A 17,284-nucleotide genomic window follows, 5' to 3' on the forward strand; every position below is an offset into this window, starting at 1 on the left:
TGAGAAATAAGTCCACTCTGAAACGAACTACTATTCCACTTTGGAGGAAGACAAATACTGAAACACTAAGTAAGCAGTGTGGTGAGATGGCTTTCATAGGAACTATTAAACACAATGTGGAAGAGTTTAGGGAGCTTGAGTCTGTTTGGGTGAACCAGATGTAAAATGATACCAGATATGCGAAAAGAAGCTTTGAGGTGAAAAGACTCCAAAGTCCAGCAGAGTGATACAAAGTTGGAAATGGTAATCCACGGCACAGACAACAAAGATGGATTTTCTTCATTCCAGAGAGGTTTTGCTTTGTAGAATTGTTATTTTTCGTCATTGGAGCAGGGAACTTGTGTGTACTAGAATACTATGCCTTTGAAATATAATTTCAGTCCCTTTTTTATACATATTTTTCTGAGATTGAAGCAAACTCACTCTGAAGTCTAGGCTTTTCCTGAATACATAATCCTCCTACCCCAGTCTCCCCTAAGCAACTAAGATTGTAGGCCTATACCATCAGTCCAACATTATGTAAGATGGCTTTGATTTAAAAAAAAATTAAAAATCCTCAGATCATGCTGGGACTGTACATTGATTCACATGTTATTCATTTAGTGTCACTTAAGCTATGTCATATAGGTATAGCTAGTGTGTGTTCACATGTGTGTGCATTCATTCGCTTGTATGTACATGTTCATGTGTGTACATATGTCTGTGTACCTGTGGGGGGGAGGTGAGCAGACACTTAAGCTTTGTTCTGCAGCTGCCCCTATCTCTATTAAATGGCTTCCAAAAGAGTAGTATCTTTGACTCCTTGACCCATGTTCACTGTTTCTGTCTTGATATTTTCCACTTCACCATTGCTATTATTCCTGTTTTTTAATTAGGTACAGTTTTATGGATTAACACTCATTGGGCATGCTTTTACTTTTTTTATTAATCATTCCACTCATTACATCTCAACGATATCATACTTCCCAGTTACCCCCCACTAGCCCTCCATCCTACAAATGGAACAGAGACTGAAGGAAGGGTCAATCAGGGACTGCCATACCTAGGAATCCATCATGTCTGCAGACACCAAACCCAACACTGTTGCTGTAGTCAAGAGGTGCATGCTGATAGGAACCTAGTCCTGAGGAAGTCTGGCCAGCAACTGACCAACGCAGATGTGGATGCTTGGAGCCAACCATCATATGGAGCTCAGGGAACCTGGTGGGGGAGCTGGTGGAAGGACTGGAGGAGAGGAGGGGGATTACAACCTCATTAGAAGAACAGAGGCTGGCCTGACCACCTAGGTCTCCCAGAGTCTAGACCAAGAAGTGTACCTGGAGGGGTCCATGGATCCAGATACATATGTAGCACAGAATAATCTTCCCTGACAGCAACAGGAGGGGAGATCTTTGTTTCAGGGAGGCTTGATACCCCAGCATAGGGGGAAGCTGGAGTGATAGACTGGGAGAGTGTGGGTGGGTGGGAGAGTACCCTCATATAGGTGCTTTTACTTTTAAAATTTAAAATTTAAAATTTTTACTTTTAGCTTACACTTTAGATTTTGGCTTTCTATATATAATCCTTACTCTCAGTCAGCATAATCTGTAATATGTTGACCACGTGATTATGCTTTAAAATAAATAAAAACAAGAATAGATAGCCTTGCGGTGTGTAGGTTGAGGATGCCAATTGTTTTCTTGGCCTAAATGCTTAACGGTTTATTTTTTATATACATGGATGTGACTTCCACACCTAACCAAGTCTTCCTATACTGAATCTCTTCTATTAAAGATCTGGACTGACAATGAACAACAATAATAACCAAAAAGAATTTCACTTGGTCTTAGAAGAACAAAGAGAACTATACTTCATAATCACTTCCCAGTTTATTCCCAGTCCTCCAATGTCTGGCAGCATAAATATGGATGCCTTTTGAATCTGTTCCTAATAAATTATGATAAGGTTTGAAATCCATGCCAAACTTGCCCTCTGTCACAGATGTGTTTTGTAGCATGTCCAAGAGAAAGGAAATCAATGTCTGACTCATCCCTATGTGGTCTCCTTCACTACTTGAATTTAAATATTAATTAATCATGGTGATGAAGGTACATTATGATTATTGCAAAACCTCGAAACATAGCAACTACTTAAAGCAATTTCTTTTCTCCCACAAGTGCCCCTTCCCTCCAGCTCTATAGCAACCACCACACCATCTGTCATCCCTTTCTTTCTGTTGCCTCACCGCCTTGTCCTTTTTCCAGCTTTCTGTGCCTTAATTTTTTTGCCAGACATGTAACGTGAGGATCTCACAAAGAAAACAAGTTGAGAGAAGAAGAAAATAAATCCTGTCATTTCATAAAGGTACTTGTTTTCTACACTTAGCAAAAAAAATTTAATTTTCTCTCTGCACCCATGACAATGCTGTCTGTTCGAGCAGATAAGCTCCTTGGGAACCGGGACTATGTTTCTCTTAATTAGGTACAGGCTTTTTAAAATTGTTTCATGCTGGACCCAAGTCTCAAGGGCCCTATAGGAACTCAATAAATATTAAACATGGATGATCATTCTCTAATGGCATTTATTAAGCATCCCCTCATACATACCACTATTCAAAGAAAAGTTCAACATTCAACGGCTTGCTTGTTAGACATGGACTTGAAAGAACACACCATACTTTTGCAGTGTAGAGACAAAGCAACAAAATTGATGAACCACTTTGTACTGTGTTCAGGGAGTTTACACAATGCCCCTAAATTATTACTCCCCAATTATTATTGGCTCTCCACCATGTCAGGTATCACTGCTCAATCTATCTCCAGTCTGAAGATGAGTTTGAGGAATGGAGAGAATGCCCCTTATCTAAGAGACATCTCAAACTGTTTGGGAACAATTGAGTTCCTAACTTAACGAAGAAATTAATTTGTACAGTGATAAACCAAAAGTCAAATGGGGGATCGGATTAAATGGAATTGGGTTTTGAACAGTCTCAAGCAAATGATAAGCCAAACTACAACTTTCTACGCATGTTTAAAAGATATTTTCTCTTTTTCAGTATTTAAATGTTATATTTTTCTAATATACATAATATTGAATAATATATATTCTATTATCTGTAGCTGAGGATGTTAATAAAATTCCTGCCACCTTGCTCCCTCTCACCGTAAGTACCACCACCTACAGCTACAATTGTTAAGTAAAGTAACATCATTTTCTTTCAACACAGAAAATATGGTGCTACTGGATATGTAGTTGACTTTGACATCTGTTGCATGAAAAGCTAATTTTATAGAATTTTAAATGTGAGATATTTTAACCACAAAACAGCCAGAATGTTGGTAAATAACACCACTTCATATCCCCAAACAGGCATTTACTTTCGTAATATGATGATGATACATTCATGTACCTATTTGTCCGCATATAAGGTAAACAAGGGCCTTCTGGTATTTCCGAAAGACTTTAACATGCTGGTATGATTCTAGAAATTGTCAAAAAATTTTATTTCACTTAATCATCAAGAATTACAGTTTTTATTGAACCAGCATAAGATCTGTATCATTTCAAGAACTAGCATAAGTGCCATGTAATGTCACCTGTCCTGTTTATCATGGATCAGAGATGCAATCACTGAGAAAGTGGCAGACAAGCTCTGATCAAAAGGCATTTTAAAAAGTCAATCACATGGACAGTCAAAATATCTTAGGGTTAGACCGTTGTCTGTGAGAGAGCGGCCTACCTGGATCGCTTAAAGAATTCACTGAAAGGAAGCATGAGACGCAAACAAAGAATGCAAAAAAGACAGCATGCTAGAGCAGTGAGGCAGGAGAAGATAGATGGGTGTGGGGGGCACACTCATAGAGGCAAAGAGGAAGGGAGATGAGATGGGGAGTTTTCAGAGGGGAAAATGGGAAGGAAGAAAACATTTGGAATGCAGATAAATAAAATAACCAATAAAAAATTTAAAAAGGCATTAGCAAAAATAGTGGAGCCTGATTAGGAGAAGGAAACTCCAAAAAGAAAGATAAGTGTGAGACCTAAAGCCTCAGCAGTTCCTTGCTCAAGCACAAGATAGAACGGCTTCATTAAAGGGTGGATACAAGCTGTATTGGAAATAATTACTCAGGCTCCTGGGTGATAAAGACTTAGGAATGACAAAATAAGATGTGGGAGACCTTAGAGGTTGCTAAAAGGCTTCTAACAATACATGTACAGGTGATAGATGATGTTGACATGGACAAAATAAAGCTGAAAGGGTGTGAGAGCTTGTAATTTTATGTATCATTTTGTATGTATTATTATGTATTATGTGTCATTTTGAAAGTGAAGGCAACTATATGAGAGAGAGAGAGAGAGAGAGAGAGAGAGAGAGAGAGAGAGAGAGAGAGAGAGAGAGAGATTGTAGTCCATCAGCTTCAAAGATGATGTCGAGTCTTTGGTCCAGGAGATGGAATCAATTCGATTATCGTTCACTAAAATGAGCAAGACAGAAAGGAACAGGCTTTGGTGAAATGTGTCAGCTTCTTATTAGATAGAATAAACATAACATCCTTATCATATAACAAAAAAGATATGGTTTTTATCAGTGGAGCATGGAGCCAACACTAAGAACATATAATGGTGCTTAACAAATTACTTAGACTCTCTGACCCACTATTTCCTTAACTGGAAAAGATGCTGATCAAAATGATTTCTAAGAATACATACGAATTATAATTTGATCTGATTTTTAAAGAATTGATCATTTACAGAGACTAACACAGCAATCAGGGAACTTGCATGGTCTGTGCTTAAGCCCTCTGCATATGTAATGTGATTGTTAGCATTAATGTTCTTGATGGACTCCGAATAATGGAGTGAGGGTGTCTCTGACTCTTTTGCCTGCTCTTGGAACCCTTTTCCCCCTACTGGCTAGGCTGACTATCCTAGCCCTGAAACAGGGTTTCTATCTAGTCTTTTTGTATCTTGTTATGTGGTGTTCACCTGCTATCCCAAAAGAGCCTGCCCTTTTCTGAAGGGAAACAGAGGAGGAATAGATCTGTAGGAGTGGGTTGGGAGTTGTTGAGGGGGGGAACTTCAGTTGGGATGTATTATATAAGAAAGGAATAATTTTAAAAAAATTGATAATTTACTATGAGAATAACGTTTTTTGTTTTTATGGGTTTTTTTTTAAAGGGGTTATAAATAGCAGGTGTTTTCTTGCTTTTGTGTGTATGAGTGTTTTCCTTGCATGTTTGAACGTGCACCAGGTGCACGTAGGTACCCAAGGAAGACAGAAGAGGGCATCACATTGCCTTAAACTGAAGTTACAGGTGGTTGTAATCTACCATATAGGCGGTAGCAACCTAATAAAGACGGTTTACATGACCAGCAAGTGCTCGAAAATGTTAAGTAATCTCACCAGACTCAAGCATTTTTAGATAATATGGATTCCTGGCAGATATAATTACTATTAAATATGATTTCATTCATAGGAGGAGAAATCTTTAAAGCATTTAAGAACTAGTACTAAAGTTAAAAAACTGTGTTACTTTTCTGAGACCTGTGGTGCGTGCTGTGGAGCCTTGTCCAGTCTGCTCTGTCCTGACTCACCGCTGTTCGCTCCTATTGAGGAACAAGTCGGTCAGGAAGCCACGCCTCAGCCATGGCATTTACAGATACCCGGAAGACTCCCGTGGAGTCCGAAGTGGCGATTCACCGGATTCGAATCATGCTCACCAGCCACAATGTGAAGTCGCTGGAAAAGATTTGTGCGGACTTGACCAGAGGCGCAAAGGAGAAGAATCTGAAAGTGAAGGACCGGTGCGCATGCCTACCAAGACACTGAGACTCACTATCAGAAAAACCCCTTGCAGTAAAGGTTCCAAGACGTGGGATCGTTTCCAGATGAGAATCCACAAGCGACTTATTGACTTACACAGTCCTTCAGAGATTGTTAAGCAGATTACTTCCATCAGTATTGAGCCAGGAGTGGAGGTTGAAGTCACCATTGCAGATGCCTAAGTCAACTGTTCAGATAAATTGACTTAATTATTAAAAAAAAAAAGCTGTGTTACATCTGGAAGATTGGAGAAATGAACAGAAAAATTATAACCACCGAGTCATCCTGAATGGTTAGTGTGTCTCTGTGGAATTTGGTCCTTATTTAAACCAGCAGGTTCCTTCTGTAAAGGGTCCACCTAATTAAGAACAGCTTTATGTAAGTGACTGATTCATGATACAATTAGAGTTCTTTCACAACAGGTGTGTTTCTACAGGCAAAGGCAAGTGCATCTAGAACTCCTTCATTTGCATACTTAGTCTCTAGTCCAGAACCATAGTAACCAGCAGTGCATTCCTGAATCACTCAAAGAAATCAAAGCAAATCAACAGCCTCCATTTTTCAAGCTTGGTCTTTAGAGGTTATTCGAATAAAAATTATTACTTTGCCGAAACATCGTGTGCTTTCCTCACTACTATCATTGTGTCATGTTTCCTCGGGCCGTGTTTTCTGAAGCCAGGGCTGGGGAAGCATTTGTAGGAGAAGGTGTTAACAGAATGAGAACAGAGTGTGTGAGCATTACATTGATGATCAAGTCGGTCCACTCAAGTACCTGATCCTTCTCTATTTCCAGGCTGAGAGAAAACATGATTGTCTCCCAAACTGATATTGGTTTTGCAGGAACTATACCAAAATCAATAATATTCCTGAGGAGTGGTACTTTATGCTACAATGAATATAATGCTGGGAAAAGAAAAACAAATGGAGTAAAGATTTGACTCAGTCTGTGTACCTGAGTGAGTTGCTTAATTTGTGACCATCAGGAACTATACCTGATCCCCCAATTTACCAGTAAATTTAAATACAGCAATATGAAATCCCTCTCTACTGAATAGGCAGGGGCATATTATTTTCTCAATCAGTAAGTGGCTTCATTTTAAGTGCTGTAGTACAGATACCTTTAAATTTGTGTTGAAAAGTTGGTGATGATCTCTCTCTCTCTCTCTCTCTCTCTCTCTCTCTCTCTCTCTCTCCCTCTCCCTCTCCCTCTCTCTCTCTCATTTTTTCTAATCCAGAGAATTCTGTTCTAAAAATGTCTGTATACATCAAGAAGAGGCATAAAACTACCCAAGTCTTGATAGCTTTTGCTTGAGACACAAGGAATGGCAAGCGGTTTCTTCTGCCTGAATCTCACCCATTCGAGCAACTCTAATCCAGTTCGTGGCCAACTGTGGTGCAGTGACTATGCTAGGTTTTCTCCAAAACAGCCCAGACATCTGCTTCCTGGCATGTCCTTGCTTGTGGAGTCTTCCTCTTCTTCGTCACTCTATAGGTTTGAGTTGTGTGATCAATATAATGAGAAAGTGTTAGAATGCCACTTCTGTGGTGATAAATGACATTGTGCATAGGTTCCTTTTTGGTCTATCTCATCACTGACTCTGTAGGAATCTACAATGTGCACACTGCCATACAGAGGCCCATATGGGGAAGAATTCAAGGCTTTCTACTACAGCCGTGTTGCTGTATGAAAATAAGTCAGGTTTGTCACAGCAAACCCAAACAGCCTGATCATGGAAATGCAGAGTGATGTGCATGTACCCACATATGCCTTGAGCCCCTCATTTAGCCAGCTAAGAGTTCATCATAAAAACCTAAAAGATTTTGAGTCACTGGGCTGCTAATATTTTTAACCTATACTTTAATTGTTTGGCAGTAGTTTATAAGAAGAAGGTAACATTCACTTACAGTTTCTATGGAGTAATTTGCACCATTCAGTATCTATATACATGAATTCCAGATGAAATCCAGATAATATATCACTAAGTATGTAGTACTAACATATGATTATAAATGTTTCCTCTTCTACCGGGGAGGGAAAAAAAAACGTGTTGAAAACAACACAGTTGAACCATGTGGGTGAACGATGCTATGTGGCTTGGCAGAAATCCATGGCTAGAGTATGATTTTATTAGCTCCAAGTCATAGCAACTAGGAAAAATTTCTGGTGGACAGTTTTCTAATCTGAGAAGAAGCTGTCAGAATAATATGAATATCTATAACTCGGAGAAAGAGGTCCCAGAAGTATATGCTATTGAAAAAAAAAGCAGTGTATTTATAGGATTCTTAATGGCATGGAGTTTAAAGCCAAAAAGAAACTCTGCTCCTCTAAACCGCAGGGCTCCCTGGAGACTGTCTATCTGGCTTCTGCTCCTCCTGGCATATTTTTGCCTCCATTTTCTCAGAATCAATTTTCCAAGGATATATCATTTATATCTTAAATTATTTCACCATGTTGCAGAGGAAACAGAAGCACACCAGTGTGCTCCCAGGGAGGTAATACACATTATGTTGGGCTAGAATTGGTCTCATCAGCTATACCAAATCACTTGAGCTTGAAGTATCTCAAGAAAAACACATTTGCTGGAGTCCTGTGCAGTTGGGGTTGTTAGTGGGCTCCTGCATGCCAAGTACAATGTGGGCATTCTATCAATAGTTATTTTTCAGTGTTGTCTGCCTGCTCCCCAGTCAGAATACCACTATAGAAAGATTAAAACACAATCAAGCAAGCATTCTGTTTTCATAGATAATTAGCAAAGCTTCTTAGAGTCATGCTTTCAAATATCAATGGATCAAAGAGAGTCTAAGCAAAATCACCTGGTCAAGGAAATTGAATTAATAAAGTAAATCTCCCTGTGGCAAATCCACCGAAAGAGCAGGCTAAATGAATCCAAAACAATGAATTCATTGTAATAATGAGAGATGGATAAATAAAAGTGAGTGGTTCTTCAAATCTGATGACTCTTCCTGACAGAAAGGTTTAATAAAGAATCTGTAAGGGAATTCCATTTGACAGGGAGGTAAAGGGTTGGAACAGTTCAGTAGGTATCCATATTACTCAACAATTTTCTTGTGACAACAATTATACCCCAAATCTTGTTGACTTACAACAGTAGACATGAACTTTGAGCCATGTGTTTGAGCCAGGCCCTCACTTGCTCAGCACTTTCACATTGCAGGTCCTAGGCTAAATGAGCAAGCTCTCTGTCTATCCCAGTGATTTGTTTCCAATGGCAAAGCCCATGACACACCACGGTAAGTGGAGTGTTTCCAACACTTCTGAAAGATGAATGATCTGTGCTTTCACAGTCACATGATCAAAACCCAAATCAATGACATGAGAAGTGGTTTCAAGGTCACCAAGGCTATTAGGATGTAACTGCACAAATTTGAATAAGGAAATACAACAGGCCCTCATTTATAAACATAGTTGTTCACTCGATTAGAAATATACAATATTATGTTCAATTTTCTGAGGAACCTCCAGACTGATTTTCAGAGTCGTACCAGCTTGCAATCCCACCAAAAATGGAAGAGTGTTCCCCTTTCTTCACATCCTCGCCAGCATCTATTGTCACCTGAGTTTTTGATCTTAGCCATTCTGACTGGGGTGAGGTGGAATCTCAGGGTTGTTTTTATTTCCATTTCCCTGATGACTAAGGATATTGGACATTTCTTTAGGTACTTCTCAGCCATTCGATATTCTCAGCTGAGAATTCTTTGTTTAGCTCTATATTCTATTTTTAAATAAGGTTATTTGATTCTCTGAAGTCTAACTTCTTGAGTTCTTCGTATATATTGGATATTAGCCCACTATTGGATGTAGGATTGATAAAAACCTTTTCCAAATCTGTTGGTTGTCATTTTGTCCTATTGAGAGTGTCCTCTGCCTTACAGAAGCCTTGAAATTTTATGAGGTACTGTTTATCAATTGTAGATCTTAGAGCATAAGCCATTGGTGTTCTGTTCAGGAAATTTTCCCCAGTACCCATGTGTTTGAGGCTTTTCCCCACTTTTTCTTTTATTAGTTTGAGTGTATCTGGTTTTATGTGGAGGTCCTTGATCCACTTGGACTTGAACTTTGTACATTGTGATAAGAATGCATCGATTTGCATTCTTCTACATGCTGACCTCCAGTTAAACCAGCACCATTTGTTGAAAATAGTACTACCGAAGGACCTAGCTGTACCAGTCCTGGGCATATACCCAAAAGATACTCCAACATATAACAATGACACATGATCCACTATGTTCATGGCAACCTTATTTATAATAGCCAGAAACTGAAAATAACACAGATGTCCCTCAACAGAGGAATGGATAGAGAAAATGTGGTACATTTATACAATGTACTACTCAGTGCTACTCAGTTATTAAAAACAATGGCTTCATAAAATTCCTAGACAAAAGGATGGACCTAGAATAATATATCATCCTGAGTGAGGTAACTCTCTCTCTCTCTCTCTCTCTCTCTCTCTCTCTCTCTCTTTCTCTCTCTCTCTCTCACACACACACACACAGAATAACAACAACAACAACAACAACAACAACAACAACAACAACAACAAAACAACCACAAAAATAACACATGGTATATACTCCCTGATAAGTGGATATTAGTTCAAAATCTCGGATTACCCAAGATACAATCCACAGACCACATGAAGCTCAAGAAGGTGGACGGCCAAACTGTGGATGCTTCAGTCTTTCTTAGAAGGGGGAACAAAAATATTCACAGGAGGAGATATAGAGAGTTTGGGGCAGAGACTGAAGGAACAGCTGTTCAGAGCCTGCCCCACCTGGGGATCTAGCCCATACACATACAGCCACCAAACCCAGATGATATTGCTGATGACAAAAAGTGCATGCTGACAGGAGCCTGATAGAGCTGTCCCCTGAGAGGTTCTGCCAGAGCACAACAAATACAGAGGCAAATGATTGCAGCCAACCATTGAACTGAGAACAGGGTCCCAGTTGGAGGAGCTAGAGAAAGGATTGAAGGAGCTGAGGGGGCTTGCAACCCCATAAGAACAACAATGCCAACCAACCAGAGCTCCCCGGGACTAAACCACCATCCAAAGTGTTACATGGACAGATCCATAGCTCCAGCTGCATATTAAGCATAGGACAGCCATGTTGGGCACCAATGAGAGGAGAAGCCCTTGGTCCAGGCTAGGCTGGCCATCTCTAGTGCAGGGGAATGTAGAGGCAGATGTTTGGGAAGGGGTGGGTGGTTGGGTGAGGGAACACCTCATAGAAGAAAAAGGAGGGGGGTGGGATGGGGGGCTAATAAACCAGAAACCAGCAAAGGGGATAACATTTGAAATGTAAATAAAAAATGTCCAATAAGAAAGAAAGAAATATAAAATTCTCTCACCCCATTAAATATACTAATTATATGAGCCACAAGGTCATATGGCTAATGTCAGATTGGACACCCAACAACTAGAGCAGCATCATTTTTGGGTCATGATTTAGGATGCCTTCATCTGGAGACTTCTAATCTCAGAAGCTACCTATCTGTTCCTATCTAAAGAGGCCCACTGACAGGAACTCCCTTTTCTGAGAGTAACTCTGGCTCATTCTGCTTCATTTGCCCACCAGAGCAGCACTTCTATCACGGCTTTGGGGATTTTTATTGTTTTGTTTTTGTTTTTGTTTGTTCGGTTTCTTTGGTTTGGTTTGGTTGTTTATTGTTTGTTCTTCTGCTGGTCTTGATTTTTGCTTTTGTCTTTCCATAGTCAGGTTTCGGTGATGGCTATTTTTTTTAAAGATTTATTTGAGTTTTCCGAATTGTCTATTAAAGAAAGGAGTCCTGCATGTGTACGTACATACATGCATCTGCACACACTTGTGTGAGCGTCTGCTGAGATGAGAAAAGGTTATCAGATCCCCTAGAATTAGAACTATGGGTATTATCATGCCCTCTAATAAGGGTACTGTGAACCAAACCCATATTACCTGCATGAGTGACAAGCACATGGAACCATTGAACCATTTCTCCAGCCTCAGTTTTGACTGTTCGGTTGACAGAAATTTGAATCACTAGAAGACACACCCTATGAGGGCATTTCCAAAGAACTTTGACTAAAAAGGAAAGACCTAGGCTGAATGTGGACAGTATTATCTCAGGCTATAGTCCAAAACTTAACAAAAAGAACAAAGCAAATGGAGAAGCGGAATTCATGGCTTCATGCTTCCTGACTGAGGTCTCATTGTGACAAGCTGCCTCAGTCAGCTGTGGCCACAGCTGTAGCTTACCTTGTTGCCATGCCTTCTCCATCATGATGGACTGGATCCTTCAACTGAAAGCTGAAGTGAACCCTTCTTACCTTAAGTTACTTTTACTGGTGTTTTGACACAGTAATGATGAGTTTTATGTCTGTGTATTATGGTCATTTTATACCCTCAAAATGACATGGAAATGATTTAATGCAAGTTATGAGGTCATTTGTCAAGAACATTGTTTTTCACGTTTGCTATTTTTTTTTTTTTTTTTGTATTTTGTTCTATCACCTCCATAGATATGGCTTTGAGCTTCTTAGGCCAATGAGAGAACATATTTTTATTTTAAGAGTCATTTTGGTCAGATGAAATTCTAATCTGAAGGCAGATTAATCCAATCAGAACAGAAGGTACCAGGCAGGGTTTTATAGTGATAATGTCTTTTTCCTGAGGTCATCCTTATGCCAATGTTAGTATTCCTTTCTTGCTCAAAACAACTCTTGAATAATCTTTGGTTGGCAGGGATTCAGAGATTCATTTTCAAGACTGTCAACACTTGTGGGTTGTTTTTTTTTCCTCATCCTTTCTTTTGAACAGAAAATATTTTCTTCCACAGAAAGAAATCTTATTTTCTTCAACACATATTTTATCATTATAAAAATGTACTCACAAAAATTAACTCAGCTACCATTCCTCTTCTGTTCATTGTGTCAATAAAAGGTGTGTTTTATTAAATACTGCAAATGTTCTTAAGTATTATAGGAATCCATTTAACTAACTGTTCATTTGATGAGAGAAAGCAAAAGTATCTTCTCTCATCAGCCCAAGATGCTGGCACCTTAAAGCCATATCGATGGAGGTGGTGGAATAAAATAGAGAAACAAAACAAACAGAAATGACCAAAGAACAGTTGTTACTTATTGTCATACCCTAAAGGTGATGGCCTATGCCTCAGGTTAATGAGCAAGCAGCAGAATGTGTTCCCAAGGTCTCTTTCTACGTGTGTCATATGTCCCCTCAATGGCTATCATTCACCTCCAAGTGTAGCATTGCTGGGGAAGGAATAATCCTCATACCACAGTGGTAAAGCAGGAATGACTGTATGATAAATAATAATGCACCTCACCATGCCAAGGTAGTAATTAATAATTGCTCCTGAAAAATACTGTCTTCTGCATTTTCATATCAGCAGGCAGCAGTATTTGCCCTCCAGACAAAGTACAAATCAAGTTTGCTTCTCACGAAATAATTAGGAATTCTGACCCAGGAGACATTCAAAGCAGGTCCTACTGCTGCAGACGCAGGGCAGTGTCCTACATAAAGTGTTTCACCCAAAGGAAAATTACTAACTTCAAGATAACCTACACACACACACACACACACACACACACACACACACACACACACACACACACACCATGAAAGAACATTCATTAATTGGACAAGTAGAGGCAGGATCATGCCTCATTACAGTGGAAGATTTATTTGCTCAAAAGAATTTTCGCTATGGTTCAAACCCTCATTTTGAAGTAGCCATCAGTTCTTTCTGCTTTAGATGCGCATAAACCTCAAACATTTATTTTACTTACTTGGCCTCCAAAGGGAGGAAAGCTTTTGAAATTTTTGCATGATACCTGGCCGTGAACCTTTTAACTCTGTGCTCTATTTTTGGGGAAGGATGGACCAAAGCCATATAATCAAAATTTTTATTCCTTGACAGGAAAGCAAAGATTTTCCTCAAAGCTTAGGAAACATTCAGGGCTATGTGTTTGATGAAATTGTGGATCATAAGAACTGAGACCATATGAAAATGACAGTTAGAGGTTAGGGCACAGAGGTCGTCTAGGAGAAAGAGTTAGGACCAGGAGCAAACATGACTTGAGTGTAACGGTAACTCTTCACAAGAGACCCTGTAATGGGAGAGGAGATGTAGGACTGACGGCATAAAGGAAGGGAGAGAATGAACGAGGAAAGATGGGAATACAGGAAAGAGCATCAAGGAAGGCTTCTGGAAATTATCGTTGCAAAACTAAAATAAATCAAAGGAACAAAGAACAGAGTGTTTATGGATTATATATTAAAATATGGAAATTTGAATTAGCATGCAGGAAGATCAAATGAAACGATGCTTCCCTTTAGACTGCCAAGATAAAAGCAACACAGATAAAAATTCTGAGATTAAATAAAAACCTGAAAAAAGTTGTAAAAAAATGTGTTGAACATCTAATCGTTGACTAGCCAGCAAGTTCTATGAAAATAGTACCAGGCATTGATAATTGATTCAGGCCAATCTGACAGATGCCTCTTTGTATACCATACAAAAAGGCAATACTATTTACTGGCAACCCTAGAGTAGAAAACCAGAAGAGGATTGGTGTAGTGAATCACTTCATTTTCTAAAAGCACGCTACCCCTCATCTCCAATGAAGGTCATATCTCAGTCATATTCCCTCTCATCTCCAAAGAAGGTCATACTTCAGTCATATTCCCTCTCATCTCCAAAGAAGGTCATACTTCAGTCATATTCCCCCTCATCTTTAATGAAGGTTATATCTCAGTCATATTCCTCCTCATCTCCAATGAAGGTCATACATCAGTCATGTTTAACCTCATCTACACTGAAAGCCATACCTCTGCATTTTCCTCCTCATCTTTCATGCAGGCTATAGCTCACTCATGTTTTATCTCATTTCCAATAAGGTCATAGCTCAGTCTTTAAAGAAAAGAACAGGGGTTGGGGATTTAGCTCAGTGATAGAGCTCTTGCCTAGCAAGTGCAAGGCCCTGGGTTCGGTCCCCAGCCCCGAAAAAAAGAAAAGAACAAAAAACAAACACTACCACCACCAACAGAAAAACAAAAACGAAAAAAGCTTTCCCTTGCAGCTACTCTTCCTAATAGATTCTTCCAAACACATTCAAATGTCTGTGTTCTTGTCTTACCTACACCCAATCTCTTACTATTCAGCTTGTCTTTACTCAAACTCCACAGAAAATGATTGCTTAGAGAAATGAGACCTGGGACAGGGATTGGGTGCAGAAACTCCTAGAGCTTTTGCAACAAAGTAAAGAAGTACTGATCTGTCTCTATCTCTCTGTCTCTCTGTCTCTCCATTTTCCCTCTCTTCTTCCTTCCTCCCTCCCTTCCTTCAATCTGAAGTTTTCCCTTCACATGACTGCCTGTTCACATGATTGCCTGTTCACATGACTGCATACTGTTGAATCCTGTCTCTCTTTTTCCTGCTCTATTGTTTGGCCTGGTTCTCTAACTCTATCCTCCCCACAGTCACCTCCTATTCCTCCCTCTACCCCTGTAAGTTCTCATTTTGTTGAAGAACTCAAGAGTAGATTACAGATAAAGAAAGCTGACACTTACAAACAATGATCTAAGTTACACTTCCAAACAATCAGAATGTGCTGGGTTTTTGAGTTCAGAGTGTCAGACCTTTTTTTCCTCTGAGATACAATGTCAAGTGATCAATTAACTCATGCACATATAAGCAAACACAAAAATAAATCATTAAAAAGAATCCTCCCATAGTAGAATCCAACAGCATGATTTTCTTGTATTTCATGCTTTTTATAACTTGGCTTTCACAGCATCAGAAAAAATTATATCTTAGAAAAAAAGCTACCCTTTTATACAACAAACAAAAAGACTCAAGTAAACATGAACACAGTTTTATCTATTTACTTATTAGCACACAAAATAGTAGATTTTATTGTGACATTCACATTTGCATATCTTGTAATTGTTTTATTTTTTTATTCCAGTTGTCTTCTGTGGACCTGGACCCTTCCCCTTAAAATTAAATATGGCTTTCTTTTTTTATTAGATATTTTATTTATTTCCATTTCTAATGTTAACCCCTTTCCTGGTTTCCCTCCAGAAACCCCATTCCATCCTCCCTTCCCTTGCTTCCATGAATGTGCTCCCCCACTTGCCTACCCACACCCGCCTCCTAGGCTTGGTATTTCCCTACACTGGGGCATCAAGGCTTCTTGGGACAAGGGCCTCTCCTCCCACTGATGTCCGTCAAGGTCATCCTCTGCTACATGTGTAGCTGGAGCCATGGGTCTCTGCATGTGTACTCTTTAGATGGTGGTTTAATCCCTGGGAGCTCTGCGGGGTCTGGTTGGTTAATATTGTTGTTCTTCCTATGGCATTGCAAACCCCTTCAGCTTTTTCAGTCCTTTCTTTAACTCCTCCATTGGGGATCCCATTATTGTCCAATGGTTGGCTTCGAACATCTGCATCTGTATTTGTCAGTCTGACAGAACCTCTCAGGAGACAGCTATATCAAGCTCCTGTCAGAAAGCACTTCTTTGCATCCCCAATAGTATCTGGGTTTGGTGTCTGTATATGGGATGGATCCCCAGGTGGGAGTTCTGGATGGACTTTCCTTCAGTCGCTGCTCCACACTTTGTCCTCGTATTTCCTCCCTTTCCCTCTTTTAAGAAGGACTGAAGCCTCCACACTTTGGTCTTCCTTCTTCTTGAGCTTCATGTGGTCTGTGAATTGTATCTTGGGTATTCCAAATTTTGGGGCTAATATCAGTGAGTACATTCCACGTGTGTTCTTTTGTGACTGATTTACCTTATTCAGGATGATTATTTTATAATTCCATCCATTTGCCTAAGAGTTTCATAAAGTCATTGTCTTTAATAGCTGAATATGGCTTTTTTAATCGATCACTAGTGTAACCGGTAAACATTATTAATGTCTCAGAAGTCCATTCCACTTCATGTAATATAAGAGTCGCTTCCTCTAACAAGGCCAATTGTTAGAAGACAGATATTGTATGAAAAATGCCTGGTGCTTGGAAATTCTCCTTGTACATTTATTATCGTCATTTTTTTACTCTCAAAGGGAACTGCATTTTTCCTACAATTACTGTGGTGTAGAGGAAGATTTGCAGAAGGGAGCAGTCTTTCTGTGCTGGCAGCCTGGTCAACAGACATTTGTGAGCTGAGTGATGAGCCAATTTGTCGCCTGGATGAATTATTTTCAAATAATTTCACCTTCCCTGCTCCAGAGAACAGTTCACAAGGTTACCAGCTCATCAAGATCCCTTGCTGTGTGGCAAGAGCTGATTGGCTTTGAGCCATGACATCTTGAAACAACATCCAAGCTGCCAAGGGTCTTGCGAGGCTGATTGACATGGTCCTCCTCAGAATTCTGCTTTCTCATATTTTGATAGTTTAAGGTAGCAGAGACTATGTCCGGTCAGACAATTCCTATAAGTTTATGATCTCCCCTGGGGAA

General features: G+C 39.6%; 1 protein-coding gene and 1 pseudogene; both read left to right on the forward strand.

Moving 5' to 3' along the window:
- Erich1 (glutamate-rich 1) overlaps nt 1-17,284 on the forward strand; it is a gene marked incomplete at its 5' end in the record, with an annotated part of 52,793,804 nt that overhangs the window by 39,756,622 nt on the left and 13,019,898 nt on the right.
- Nucleotides 5,624-5,982, forward strand: Rps20-ps8 (ribosomal protein S20, pseudogene 8; annotated as a pseudogene).

This window comes from Rattus norvegicus, chromosome 16 (assembly GCF_021556685.1).
Source record: "Rattus norvegicus strain SHRSP/BbbUtx chromosome 16, alternate assembly SHRSP_T2T, whole genome shotgun sequence".
NCBI classification, from domain to species: domain Eukaryota; kingdom Metazoa; phylum Chordata; class Mammalia; order Rodentia; family Muridae; genus Rattus; species Rattus norvegicus.